General features: G+C 40.5%; 1 protein-coding gene across 2 annotated transcripts in view; it reads left to right on the plus strand.

The window, feature by feature from the left end:
* Window positions 1–13,639, plus strand: part of Camkmt (calmodulin-lysine N-methyltransferase) — a 440,203-nt gene that overhangs the window by 318,600 nt on the left and 107,964 nt on the right. The gene's annotated exons all lie outside the window — the stretch shown is intronic.

The raw sequence follows: 13,639 nt of genomic DNA on the forward strand, positions 1-13,639 counted from the left end.
CAGGTTCTTGCTCATTTTGAATGTTTTTTTTCCATTCCCCAGTATCTGTTGTGCATTCTCTATCTTATTTACTCCTTCAGCTTCTTATATTAGAAGGCAATGAAATGTTTATACATGCAAGCTTGATCTATTTCACTTACTAGTATGGTCTCAAGTTGCATCTATTTACCTGTAAGTCTCCAGCTTATCCTTCTTTATAACGGAGTTGTACTCCATTGTATAAAAATATTACATCTTTTTTATCCATTCCTCAGTGACGGGCATTCAGGTTGTTTCTAAGATTTAGCTATTACAGGGCTGGTGAGATAGCTCAGTGGACTAAGCCCCTGCTTAGGCAGAGCACAGGGACCAGGGTTCAATCCCGACACCACATGCCGTGATGGCCCCGTCCCCCGGGCACACTGAGCCGGCTGCCAAGACCAGGCCTGGTGGCGCATGCCTATAATGCCAGCACTGGGGAAGTTGAAAACAGGAGGATTACCATGAATCTGAGCTGTGTAGTGAGACCTCATACCAGATTTATTAAAAAACAAACAGATGTAGCAGGCCTGGAGTAATTTTATAGGACACCAAGTTTTAAAGACTGTTCTTAGCAGTGTGATGCGTTTGGCGCTGTATTAACTGTGCTCAGTGCCTTTCTTGGAACAGATTGCTTTGTCTTGCTTATAAGAATTTGGACCCAGCCTGCTTCTGCTGTTTGCAGGACTGCAAAGCAGGATTCTGAGTCAGTCTGCTGGAGTCTAACTCCTGTAGCACATCACTTGCTAACCTGGAGTGTGTGCTTTACCTTTCTATGTCTGAGCTTTCACATCTGCAAAATGTGTTAATAAAACTAACTATACTACTGAGAGCAGTGACATCTTTAAGGTGGAATTGGGGTTGTTCATGTCTTCCCCTTCCACATCCCCTATCAGCTCGTGCCCAAGCCACGCCAAGTAAACATGCAATCTAAGTTTTAATATGTGGACTGCTAGGCCAACATGCTTCCAGACAAGTACGCAGTTATCCATGTCTAACTGAATTCTAATTATAAATCTTGACTTGTGCAAAGTTATTTAGAGACACTGCTGCCTCAAAAGGTTTTTGAGGGGATTAAATGAGATAATTAACATAAGGCTTTCAGCATAATAGCGCATAATAAATAAAAATTGTACTAAGTTAATAAAAATCCCCACTAAGTGATAGTGTTATCATAAGTGATGATATTTTGAAGAACTGGGGCATGTGTTTGTCACATTTTCCATTCAATGAATGGGGGAAAGATGGGTTGGTAGTTAAACATCTGGCACACTCTTGTTCTCTTAGATCATATTTCAGTTTTCCAATTCTTGAGTGTCAGTGGCTTGTTTCACTCCAGTGTTCACTCACTGATCCCTTACTGAGTTCCAGGTTTGGTTCTAAGTGATACCAGTACCAGGTGAAAAAACAGGAGCTGTATAATCAGGTTGCTCTAGTAAGGATTAGAAAGGAGTTCAGAAAATTGCAGTGTGATGTGATTCAGGTTAAAAATAAAAATGTGCAGGGGCCGGGAAGATCACTCAGTTGAATAAATGCTTGCCTGGCAAGCGCAAGGGCCTGAGTTCAATCCCCGGTACTGCAAAAAATAAAATAATAATAATAATAATAATAATAATGTGCAAATGATAAGAATGAAGCAGAAAAGTGTGCTGGGAGCTCCAGGGGCGCAATAGGCTGGCGGGCAGTACCTACACAGAGAAGTGGGGAGTCAGAGAAAACTTCATGAAAGAGGCAACACCAGAACTGGAGCTTGAAGGTGGGACAAGACTTGGCTGGGTGGAAGCCTGCTTTTGGTGTGTGCAGACATACTGTGCAACGTTTGCTGTGAGATTCTCCATGCTGTTTATAAGACTGAACCAACACAAGGTTTGGTTTTTCTTCTTCTCGATGTGTGACTGCATTAGACAGAATGTCTCATTAGATAGAATGGTGTCACATGGTTATCTTGAGTTGCCAGGGAGACTAAAAATCATTTTGGCAGAATAAGGTAAAGAAAAGGAGTTGGTGAATGGTATTTGCCAAATGACAGTGACTGCCAGAGCAAGAAATGCAACTTGCCCATCAGTGGTAGTGCAGTGGCAAGCGGGGACACCGAAACGACACCCAGGATCTAGGGGCTGACTTACTTATGTCGATAGGCACTGAGTGGGATCATTCCCAGAATATCAGGCCCTGATCTCTGATCGTCTACAGCTTTTATGGGATGAGCAAGCAGGAAATACAGGGGCAGAATGGCGCGTTAACTGGGATGGGTTTACACAATGTGCATCACAGTGACCAGCCATCTCTATGAGACAGAAACAACCAGAACTGGAACAGGAACTGTTACCTGGGCAACTAAAAAACTGAAGTATATGGCTGGGGTGGGACATTTTCTGTTCTGTTTCCCAGCAAATCTTTTCTGAGTATATTACATGTGATCTTTTGAGACAAGACCCATCTACAAACAGTAACATTAGAGGTGTCATGATCCTAGGATGGACGCTGGCCAAGCTTCCCAGGATTGTCCTATTACAGAGCTTTTCCTAAATTGTTTTTAGGAGAAGACATCATTCAGGCCTGTCTGTCCTGTATCATCACTCTGGCAAGGTAGCGAGGGAGTCCATCTGACCTAGGAGAGTGCCCAGTGTGCCTTGGATGCTCATCCACTCATCCAGTTTGATTGACTCTTCTGTTGTCTTGGGTCAACCATCCATTGAATTTAAGGCAAAAGCCACAGCCAGCAGGAGGCAGGGAAGCAAGGACTGGGGTGAGCAGCCTAAAAAGACACAAAAATGAAGGGGACTAGGTACAGAGCAAGGCTGTGAATGGTGTCCTCAGGCTTCAGCCATACGTGGACTGATCAGCATCCAGAGTGAGCAGAGTAGGCCTTTGAGGGCATTGTCTCTTCAGAGTGAGGCCTGGAGGAGGAGCTGTCCGGGTGGACTCTCCAGCACACCCAAGGCTGGATTTCTACACTTGCTGATGCACTTCATGTGTGCCTGGGTCGTGTGTATGTGCAGCAGTGTCCAGCAGATCTAGCTGCATTAGTTTCCTCGAGCTGCCGTAACACAGCACCATACCCTGGGCTACTTCAAACAGCAGGGATGCATTCTTTTGCCATTCCAGAGGCCACAAGACCAAAGTCTAGATGCAGAGCCATACTCCATCTGAAATTTTAGGGACCTTCCCCTTACATCTTCATAGCCTCTGCTGATTTGCTGGAGTCTTTGGGTCCCTTCGCTTGCAGCTGCGTCATTCCAGTGCCTCTTTTGTGGCCACACAGTGGTCTTGTGTGCGTCTGTCTTCACGTGGCCAGTCATTCTGGATCAAAGGCCCACTCCAGAGTAACTCCAGCAAACTTAGGTCAACAACTGTATTTCCGAATAAGGTCATATTATAAGATATTAAAGGTTGGGGCCTCAATGTACCTTTTTCTTTTTAAGGGGGGATAGATACAACTTAATCTATAACATCATACTTTGCACTTAATATATAAATAAGAAATGTTCTGTTTCCAAATTCTGCTTTGTTATACATAGATTTTTGTAATGATGTTTGAAAGCCATATTTTTATTCCTAATAATTCCTGAGAAATAATTACTTAACTCCAAAACTGTGGCCAGAAATGAGATTATAAGATAATTCCTTTTCAAATATCTAGTTACAAATTTAGGGGGGAAATCTATTCTTTATCATATGCCCCACAAAAAAATTTACAAATGTTTTAGAGTTAAATATTGCGTAGAACTTTAGGAAAGAAAGTTCCTAAAGTTCCTGGTCTTTTGAGTAGTTGTGCAGTTAAAAAGAACAGTTGACATAATAAGTGTCAACTGTTCTAACTATTTGAAAATGTAAAACAGTTGGGCTTATGTCACACATCTATAATCCCAGCTCTTGGAAGACTGAGGCAGGAGGGTCACAAGTTCAAGTCTACTCTGCACAACTTAGAGAGACCCTGTCTCAAATAAAAAGAGCTGAGGACATAGCTCAATGCCAAGGTCCTGTACTCTAAATACTACTACAAATAATAATAATGGTAATAATGTATAAAACATTTTGTCCAAGAAAAAGTAACACAATGGGAGAAATGGTAGACTGAGAAGCATTATAACAAATTAAACAGATTAAACAATTGACAAAGCTATTGAGACCTCCAAAAGCTAGATGGTTAGGTAGGTGGATGTGCCTTGTCTGTCAGAACATCAGTTTATTAAGTAGTCACGTGGAAAACATTCTCAGTAATCATTTAAAAGTGCAATTTAAACTGCGCTGCCAATGATAAATTATACATTGCTGACAGTGGTATAAATTGATATAGCATTTCACTTCTATATCTAGAGCTATAAAAATATCATACCACTAATATTTCTGGAAACTTAGTCTAAGGAGGTAGGTTAAAAAAGGAAAAAGGCTGTATCTAAGAAGCTATTAATTGAAGAATCATTTGCAATAGTGAAAACTTGGAAGCAGTCTAGTTGTCTGAAAGTAAGGGAATAATTGACTGGGTTGTTACGCATCCCTGTGTTGAAATATGCTGTCTTGGAAAGATTTTGTAGTGAAGATATAGATATGGATATGGATATGGATAGAGATATAGATATAGGTGTAGATATATAATGCAGCCATTAAGAAGAATGAAATCGGGGCTGGTGAGATGGCTCAGTGGTCTAAAGCACCTACTTAGAACAAGCTTAGCAAAGCACAGGGACCGCGGTTCAATCCCCCAGCCCCGCATGCCAGCCAGCCCCGCCCCCTGGTGGGCTGAGCTGGCCACACACACACACACACACACACACACACACATAAATAAGAAGAATGAAATCATGTCATTTTCAGGAAAGTGGACAGAACTAGAGATACAAAATAAAGCAGACTCTGAGAGATAATTATTGCATATTTTCTCCTATATGTGAAATCTAAAACAAAACAAGACAAAATCAGAGAGAAGACATGACAGTCAGAAAGAGATTAAAAGGGAATAAGGAAGGAGCAAGGTGCGTGATGGGTTAGGGGAAATGATCAAAGTACGGTGTACATATTTAAGAGTCTGCCAGGGCGGGGAGATAGCTCAGTGGAGTAAGTACTTGCTTGGTAAGCACAAGGCCCTGAGTTCAATCCCTGGTACCAGCAAAAAAACAAAAACAAACAAACAAAAAACCAGTCTGCCAACATGAATTCCATTAATCTGTGTAACTGATATTCACTAAACAAAAAAGAATGGTATAATAATGGAGATCTGTGCAAATATTTATGTTTCAAAGCTGTGTGTTTCCTAATGTGCCAAATATGACTCCTACAATTATGTAAAATTTAAAAGTATGCCTTTGAGAAAAACCAGGTATCAAGGAGCATGTAGTTGTTTTAAGATGTTATCATTATGAGTCATTTTCCATTCTTTTTCAAACTTTTGTATAATTAAAAAATCTCAACATGTTCAACTTACTATGGTTTTGAAAACCTTCAGGACTTCTTGCATGTTAATGAAACTCTTGGAAAGAAAGGAGAATTAAATGAACTTTCTGGGAGAAAAATAATTTTACCCATAGAAATTGAATAAATCACAGATGTTTTTCTTTCATAAATAAATCCCGTACTAAGAGGCGAGATTCTTCTGACATGAACAAGTGACATTTGATGAAAGGTCTAATGTAGCATATGTGCAGAGTGGGGATGTTTTTGACTTGTGAGGTAATTATTTTAATCTTATCTCATCATTCACTTTGGTTTTGGTTTTGTGGCTGAGACTTTAAAACTATTTTTTCAAAGAAAATAACTTACACAGGCTGGAGAGAAATAAATTTGCTGGCAGGAGGGCAAATGATCCCTTCTAACTTTTATAGTTATGACTTAGTGTGGATTTAATGCCGAGCGATTAACACAGGTGCTAATATCTTAGCAGTTTTTTTATTTGCATTTTATGAAGAGAACTTGCTCCTCCCTTCTCATTGGCAGAGTTTATAAGGATTGTAAAAAAAAAAAAAAAGGGGGCTGGGGAGATGGCTCAGTAGAATAAGTGTTTCCCTGGCAAGCACAAGGGCCTGAGTTCAATCCCCGGTTCCGCAAAAAAAAAAAAAAAAAAAAAATGCAGGATTGTAAAAAAAAAAAAAATGATCTCGCTGCTTTTCCCTGGCGAGGTGCTCCTAGCATGTTCCAGAGGCTTGCTGGAAGGCTCGCTCTCCCCAGGAGAACATAGGCACTGTCTGTCTCTGGGAGTATGAGAAGTAACCAGGGATGACAACCCCTCAGGGATCTCCCCTGCTAAGGCTGGATTCAATTATGCCTCCATGGTTGACTGGGCTTTGCATTCACGAGTCTGCATTTACTACCTGAAGATTAAAGTTGAGTGGTAGTACATCTCCTTATTCCCTCCCCAATAACACACACACACACACACACACACACACACACACACGTCCTTGCACACCAGCTTATTGTGAAACAACTAATTGATGTCCTTTAAAAGAAAAGAAGGAGCCTGGCGGTGTGGGTGTGGGAGTGATGATGGAAAGGAGTTAATCCATGTCTCCAAAGCAAAGACCAGACAATGGACATCCATGCCGAGCAGTGCTAGACTATTGACATCTACTGACTCCCTAGCGAAATGCAGCCCGCCCTCCACTATTCAAGGAGCGGATCATCCGAAATGTACATTATCCTGGCCATATGCTTCTCCTCCTTTGCCATCTGGCTCGTTGCCTGCTTCCCTTCTTGTTAACGTGGAAAATATTCAAAATACTCTAATCCAGTTCTGCCAAACCATTTCTACTGCCTTTATCAACCCTCCCCTTGCAGTTACACAGTGCACTTCCTGGTCCAGGATGGTCCCCTGGCATACTCTGATTCCTCACAGGCCACATTGGTGAGTTTCTAATGTACAGTGTTGTGCTTGTTGATCTTTGCTTTAGAAGAGTCCTTTAGTATCCTTCGTATTTATTATTTATCACTTCAACTAGCTGGTGAACTCCTTTAAAGCAAGGGACATCCCCTCTGCCTTTAGTATCCTCTTCAGCTGGCCCAGAGAGCTCCATTTCACAAGACAGGTGTGGGACAAGTGTTGTTGGCTAAGTACTATTCATCCTCATTTCAACCTGGTAAGGCACAAGACAGTCACAACAGTGAAGAAGCAATAGCTGAAATACAATTTTCTATAAAAATCAACAGAAATGAAATGCCAGGCTTTCATAACTGGAAGGAGCATTAAAGAAAATTCTGTCTTCTTGCAGCAAAGGTGGGCCCTAGAATAATTAAGTAACTCATCGTTGGTCACCCATAGTATTTGCAGCAGCACTAGGGGTAGAATTCACACCTACAGAGCTCACTTTGTTTATCCTCCACACTTTCAAGGGCTATGTAGAAGTGGACATATATAAAAGGTACATAGGAAAAAAGTAGCTTAGATGAGGTTGTAGGAAGAAAAAGTCTATATTAATGCTAAATTAACAAGATTAAAGAAAAATTTATCCCCCTTTTGTAGTATCCTTTTGGATTATAGGTGCCATAATAATTATTTGTTTTAGATAATGTTCTAAGAATTGAAAAGACCTCATCCAAGTGCCTAGAACAAAACTAGCACATAATATGTAGGCATTGGGCCAGCGAGATAGCTCAGTGGGCCGAGCTGCGTAGGCAAGCTCGGGTGGGGTCTGATCCCCGACACCACATGCTACACTGGCCTTGCCCCCAGGTGCGCTGAGCCAGCCACTGAGACGGGGTGCGGTGGTGCACACCTGTAATCCCAGGGCAGGGGAGGCTGAAAACAGGAGGATCAGTATGAGTCCGATCTGCATAGTGAGACCCTGTACCAAACACGTTTTTTTTTTTTTTTATAAGTAGGCATTGATCAATATCTGTTAAGTGAGAGAATAAATATAAAATGTTTTCATTTTCAGTGGGACAAGTATTCACTAGTTGCAATATAATCAAACTCACTTATAAAAAAATTAGAGTCTTTGTATCAAATTTTAGTTTTGCAATAGATTTTAACTGACTGAACAGTTTAGCCACAAATCACAATAAACTTATTATGTATCTGTAGATGTCATAAATTATTAGAGGAAGCTAATGCCTCATCCTCAACTATTTTATAAGCTTAGCCTGAACATTTTTTATATGATCAGTGTAAATTTCCAAGGCGAATCTTAAAGGTCAAATAATATTTCCCATTCTAGTTAAAGGAGAGAAAAAAGCCTAATATAATTTTACATAGAATGTAGGTTTAGAATGCTATAATTCATAAAAGTTCACATGAAAACAAAATTTTATTTTGCTTTCTTAAAAATTTTATTTGCATTACTCAGATAATGCAGGTTTATTGTAGAAAATGAGAAGATAAAGATCATCATGATAAAGAATAAAGCTACTCAACCCTAGAAGTCGAAGATTAACAGTTACCATGTACTTGTGTGTCCTTTTGGACCTTTCTTCTGTGCTTAATCATCTTGTCACATAGTGCAAGCCATTAATACTTGACTTATTACTCAATATCAATAAATGTTTCTCGGAACCATTCTTGACAGTTGCAGAATATCTCAGCAGATACATGTATCAAAACTTATTTAGCTCCTTTTTTTGGATAGTGTATTAGTTACCCTTCTCTCCTTGCTGGGACAAATACCCAACCATTCGAAATGAGGGAAGGAAAGGTTTATTTAGCTCACAGTTACTGGAGGTTTCAAGACACTGGAGGAGAGGCTGGGGCACTGCTGTGTCCAGGATGACCCTCTCCAGACCTCTGAGAAAGTGCAGACTAGCCAGTTTTACCCATCACACCTCTCAGGCCCCACCCCTCGGGCCCCACCCTGACCCTCTGGCCCCACCCCTCAAGCCACTTGTTGCTCTTCCAAAAGCTGTGTCTGTCCCATAACTTACATGAGGCTTTGGGGGGACAACTAGACACAAACCATAACAGATATTTATGTTATTTTAATTTCTCTCCCATTTTTTCACTATTTATAGATGGTGGTTTGGTGAATATTTTTATGTATACATCTTGACTCATATGTTCAATAACGTTCTTGGAATGAATTCCTTTGACTTTTAAAGGTAGGAATCTGAATTCTTAGGTGCCAAAGAGATTGCCTTCTTGTAGACTTTGAAATGTTAGTTTTGAGTGACTTAGCACTTTCTTGTGATTTGTTATTTATATTTTTTTGTGGTACCAGGGATTGAACTCAGGACCTTGTGCTTAGCAGGCAAGCACTTATTCCACTGAGCTGTCTCCCCAGAACTTTTGATTATTCATAACAATCTTATACATTTTCTTATTATGCATTAATACAATTGTATTTAACAATTGATAAACTTCAAAGCACATAGTTTTAAGTATGTAAATATTTTACATAGTATTGTTCTTTAATAATAACAATAATGATAAAAACAAATTATGCTGACCAGTTTCCTCCTGATTTTCCAAGCCTGGATGCTTTGTTTGGCTGGTTGACATGAGGCAGTTTCTTGCTAGAGGAAAAATGTCACTGGACTGGTCACTAATCCTCCCCCAATCCTGCCCATTTCTGTGCTGATTATATGAACAATAAGGTGTTGTCTTGTTAATTAAATGAAAGTAGCTCATTAAAGCTGCTTTTCATCCATCTGAACTTATCTCCCAACTGGGTCTTCCATTATCTATACCCAATGAGAATAGGATTGTTTGGGAAAGGCCCCTCTAGGAGAATATTTAAAACAAGGAACCAAGAGCCTTCTCCACTTAGGAGAGAAGACACAGGGGTGAGGAGAGAGAGGCCTTGCTTAAGCCTCTCAACTTGTGACTGTTCAACATGGTGACCTTATGATTTTCTTGATAAAGTTTGCAGTAAACTTTATCTTTTTGTATTTAATTTAACAGCCTTGGAACCTGGAGAAGCCAGCAGGACCTTATTTATTATGTAGCAAACATCAACCTCTTCTGGTACAATTTTTTTGTGTGCTAACTAAAAGAGACATGAGGGGCTGGTGAGATGGCTCAGTGGTCTAAAGCACCTACTTAGAACAAGCTAAACAAAGCACAGGGACCGCAGTTCAATCCCCCAGCACCACATGCCAGCCAGCCCCGCCCCCTGGTGGGCTGAGCTGGCCACACACACACACACACACACACACACACACACAAATAAATAAAATTTTAAAAAAAGTTACTTAAAAAAAAGATGTTAAATAAAAGAGACATGAAATTAAAAATAGGTCAGAAGGGGCCGGGGAGATGGCTCAGTGGAATAAGCGCTTCCCTGGCAAGCGCAAGGGCCTGAGTTCAATCCCCGGTTCTGCCAAAAATAAAAAAAAATTAAAAAAAAAAAACTTCTCAGACCCAAAAGCTACAACTCTTGTTGCATAGGTCCTGCTTTACCTTGGTCTTAACCATCCAGTAGAAAAGTATGAAGACGAAATATAGGAAGTAAAGCCATGCTGTTATGTTGAGCTGTGGGGGACCCAGGTCAATAATTTCTGGCATTGCCAGTTAAACAGAAGACCCAGTGCTATTATGGGCTACTGGACTCTTTTAGAATATTTTGCTGAGTTTACACACCTATAATATTCAAATAATGGAACTTAACAAAAAAGGGGATACAGATGAATGTCCATTTTGTATCTGTGTATTCAAAGTGGTTAGGACAGATATATAGTTACATTCTCTTAATGAATAGAATGATTTGTTCTAATGGTGTTTGTAAATAGGATCTCAAGTCCGCATCTTGTACAGCAATTAACCACTAAGAAGAATATATGCAGTGTGTTAGTTATTGAAACTGTCATACCGATTTGATTTGAAACTGTCTCATTGCTATCTGTTTATCAATAAAATTATGGAAAAAAAATAGGTCAGAAAGCTATCCTGGGGCTGGGGAGATGGTTCAGTAGAATAAGTGCTTGACTGGCAAGAGTAAGGGCCTGAGTTCAATCCCCGGTTCCACCACAAAAAAAGAAAGACAGAAAGAAAAGAAAAGAAAAGAAAAGAAAAGAAAAGAAAAGAAAAGAAAAGAAAAGAAAAGAAAAGAAAAGAAAGCTTTCCATTCCACTTTTATTGATTTAAGTAGGGTGGTGGAGAGGGCAGGCAAAACATTTTCTTTTAAGTGATATTATGGGGAAAATAATCTATTAACAAGTAAAAAGGGATTAGAACACTGAAAATTATATTTTATGAAATGAGTTCTTTCTAAAGCATCAGAGAGATATAATTGCCACAACTATTTCAAGTTATTTACAAGTGGCTTTTGCCTGAAGGAAATAAGGGAGTGTACTTATCTGAAATTTGTCTTTATGTAAGGCTTCAGCGGAAGAGGTGAATGTGTATTTTACTAAATCATTAATTCATTCAGAAGATAATAAACTTGAACTCTATGAGAATTTATTTTCAAAATGATTTTTTTTTCTTTAAAGAAAGCTGATCAAGAGTGTTATTTCTTCTAAAGGTATCTGTGGAGGGCCTCAGCTCTTAAGAGCAGGTGACAACTATGGACTCAGAGACATCATAGCTTTTCTCAAAAAGGTGTATTTTTTTGGGAAAAAAAAATTAAACAAAACCATAGTTCTTTCTTGGTTGCTCTAAATGGCCCACATGTAGTTTTGTTTTTTTTTTTTCAGAACTGGGCATTGAACTCAGGCCCTTGCCAGGGAAGTGCTTATTCCACTGAGCCATCTCCCTGACCCCTACATGTAGCTTTTAAGAGTAGATAATATTGTTATCTTCAATTAATTTTCCATCACTCTGTTTCAAAATTCTGTATTGTTTTTATTGTTTTGTTCCTGCCTTGGAGTTTTTTTCTCTTTTTAAAATTAAAAAAAAAAAAAAAAAATGAGCCAGGGAGATAGCTCAGTAGAATAAGCACTTCCCTGGCAAGTGCAAGGGCCTAAGTTCAATCCCCAAAAATAAAAAATAAAAATAAAAGAAATGATTAACAAAAAAGTGGATAATACATGTAAATTCTGGGCTACTTTTTTAAAATTTATGTATTGGTACAGGGTCTCACTATGCAGCTTAGACTCTTAGTGATCCTCCTGTTTTCAGCCTCCCTAGCACTGGGGGGGATTACAGGTGTGTACCACCACACCTGACTCAGCACACCCCAGGGCAGGGTTGGTGCAACATGCAGTACCAGGGATCAAACTCCGTTCCTCCACTTGCCTAAGCAGGCACTTAGTCTGCTGAGCTATCATGTACCAGAAGCTTGACACCCCTTTGTGGCATAGTAAGTGTAGAGAAGGTAGAAAATTTAAGAAGTGAGGCCTGGCAGGAGATGGTAAGGTCGTGGGGACATTAGCATAGTTATAATCAGTCAGCAAGCCTAGGCTCCTCCGGCCTTTTGCTTCTGGTCGCCCCTGTCTGATCTCACCCTCTTGGATCCACTCCCAGCATGATGTTGTCCATCATAGTGTGACATAAACAGAAGACCCTCACCAGAGCCAGGTAGATACCAGGGCCAGTCTTTTGGATCTCCAGGATGGTGTGCTAACAAGCCTTTCATAGTTACGCAAGTACCCAGCCTCCAGTGTTTTGTGGGAGGAACACAAAAGGCTTCAAACACCTGGTAGTGTGATTGAAGTGAAGCACGAGTTACAGGAACACAGATAGCTGTTGCGATTCTAGGTGAGCTATTTAGCACTTGTCCTCTCTGCTGCGGGTTTCACAGAGCACTCTTGCAGCCACTGTGCCCTCTGATTACAGTGCTGAAGAAGGCCTCAGGAAAGAGCCCCCTCCTTGCCACTGTGGGACAAGCCCCTCACCATTAGCTTTAAAGAAGAAAAATTATGACAAGAATGAGTGGACAGAGATAAACTTCTGACAGAAATAGTTCCTATTTTAAATGGTCTTGAACACTTACACCTATATTTAAATGATTTGATAGCTTTCAAACCACTGGATAAATATTTTTCTGTCACAGCAAGCAGGATAGTAAATAAGCATCCTCCATGTTCCAGTGCCACAAGTATTCCTGAGAAGCATCTGACACCTTCTGGTTGGTTCCTGTCAGAAACAACCACAGCATTAAAATGATTGAATTTTGGCAGGGACACTCTAACACCCAGACGGGTCCTGTTAATGTATTTAACAAATTAACTCCTCTAAGTATCTAAGGCTGCAGGAAGTGGCTAGTTTGTTCTAACATACTCATCAGAGTTAGCGCTATGTGAAGTCCAGGAGAACAAGAAATATATAAGGTGGTGAGTACGAGCAGGAGACACTGGGTGTGCTAGGGTGCTGTTAGGGTGGACGACCACTGCCCTGCCAGGGAGCGGCACGGGCTGGATAGCCACGTCATCTCTGCACAGTTGCATGCTGATCCTCTGAAGGATTTCTTTACAAAAATTCCATTTCATGGGAAGACCTTGACAGAATTAGCAAATTGGCTGTGACACACACATGACAGAGACTCAAATTCCTATTTTGGCTTTAAGACTTCACAGCTATATGACCTTGGGCCACCTACTTGCCCTCTGGTAGTCTGTTTCCTCAACTGTAAAGTGAAACATCCCGTGAAAGTCCTGCTACAAGATTTCTGTTGTGGGGCTGGAGAGATGGCTCAGTGGTCTAAGGCACCTACTTAGAACGGGCTTGGCAGAGCATCAGGGACCGCGGTTCAATCCCCCAGCACCACATGCCAGCCAGCCCCGCCCCCTGGTGGGCTGAGCTGGCCACACACACACA

Source organism: Octodon degus, unplaced genomic scaffold, assembly GCF_000260255.1.
Source record: "Octodon degus isolate 3935 unplaced genomic scaffold, OctDeg1.0 scaffold00020, whole genome shotgun sequence".
In the NCBI taxonomy this organism is placed as follows: Eukaryota; Metazoa; Chordata; class Mammalia; order Rodentia; family Octodontidae; genus Octodon; species Octodon degus.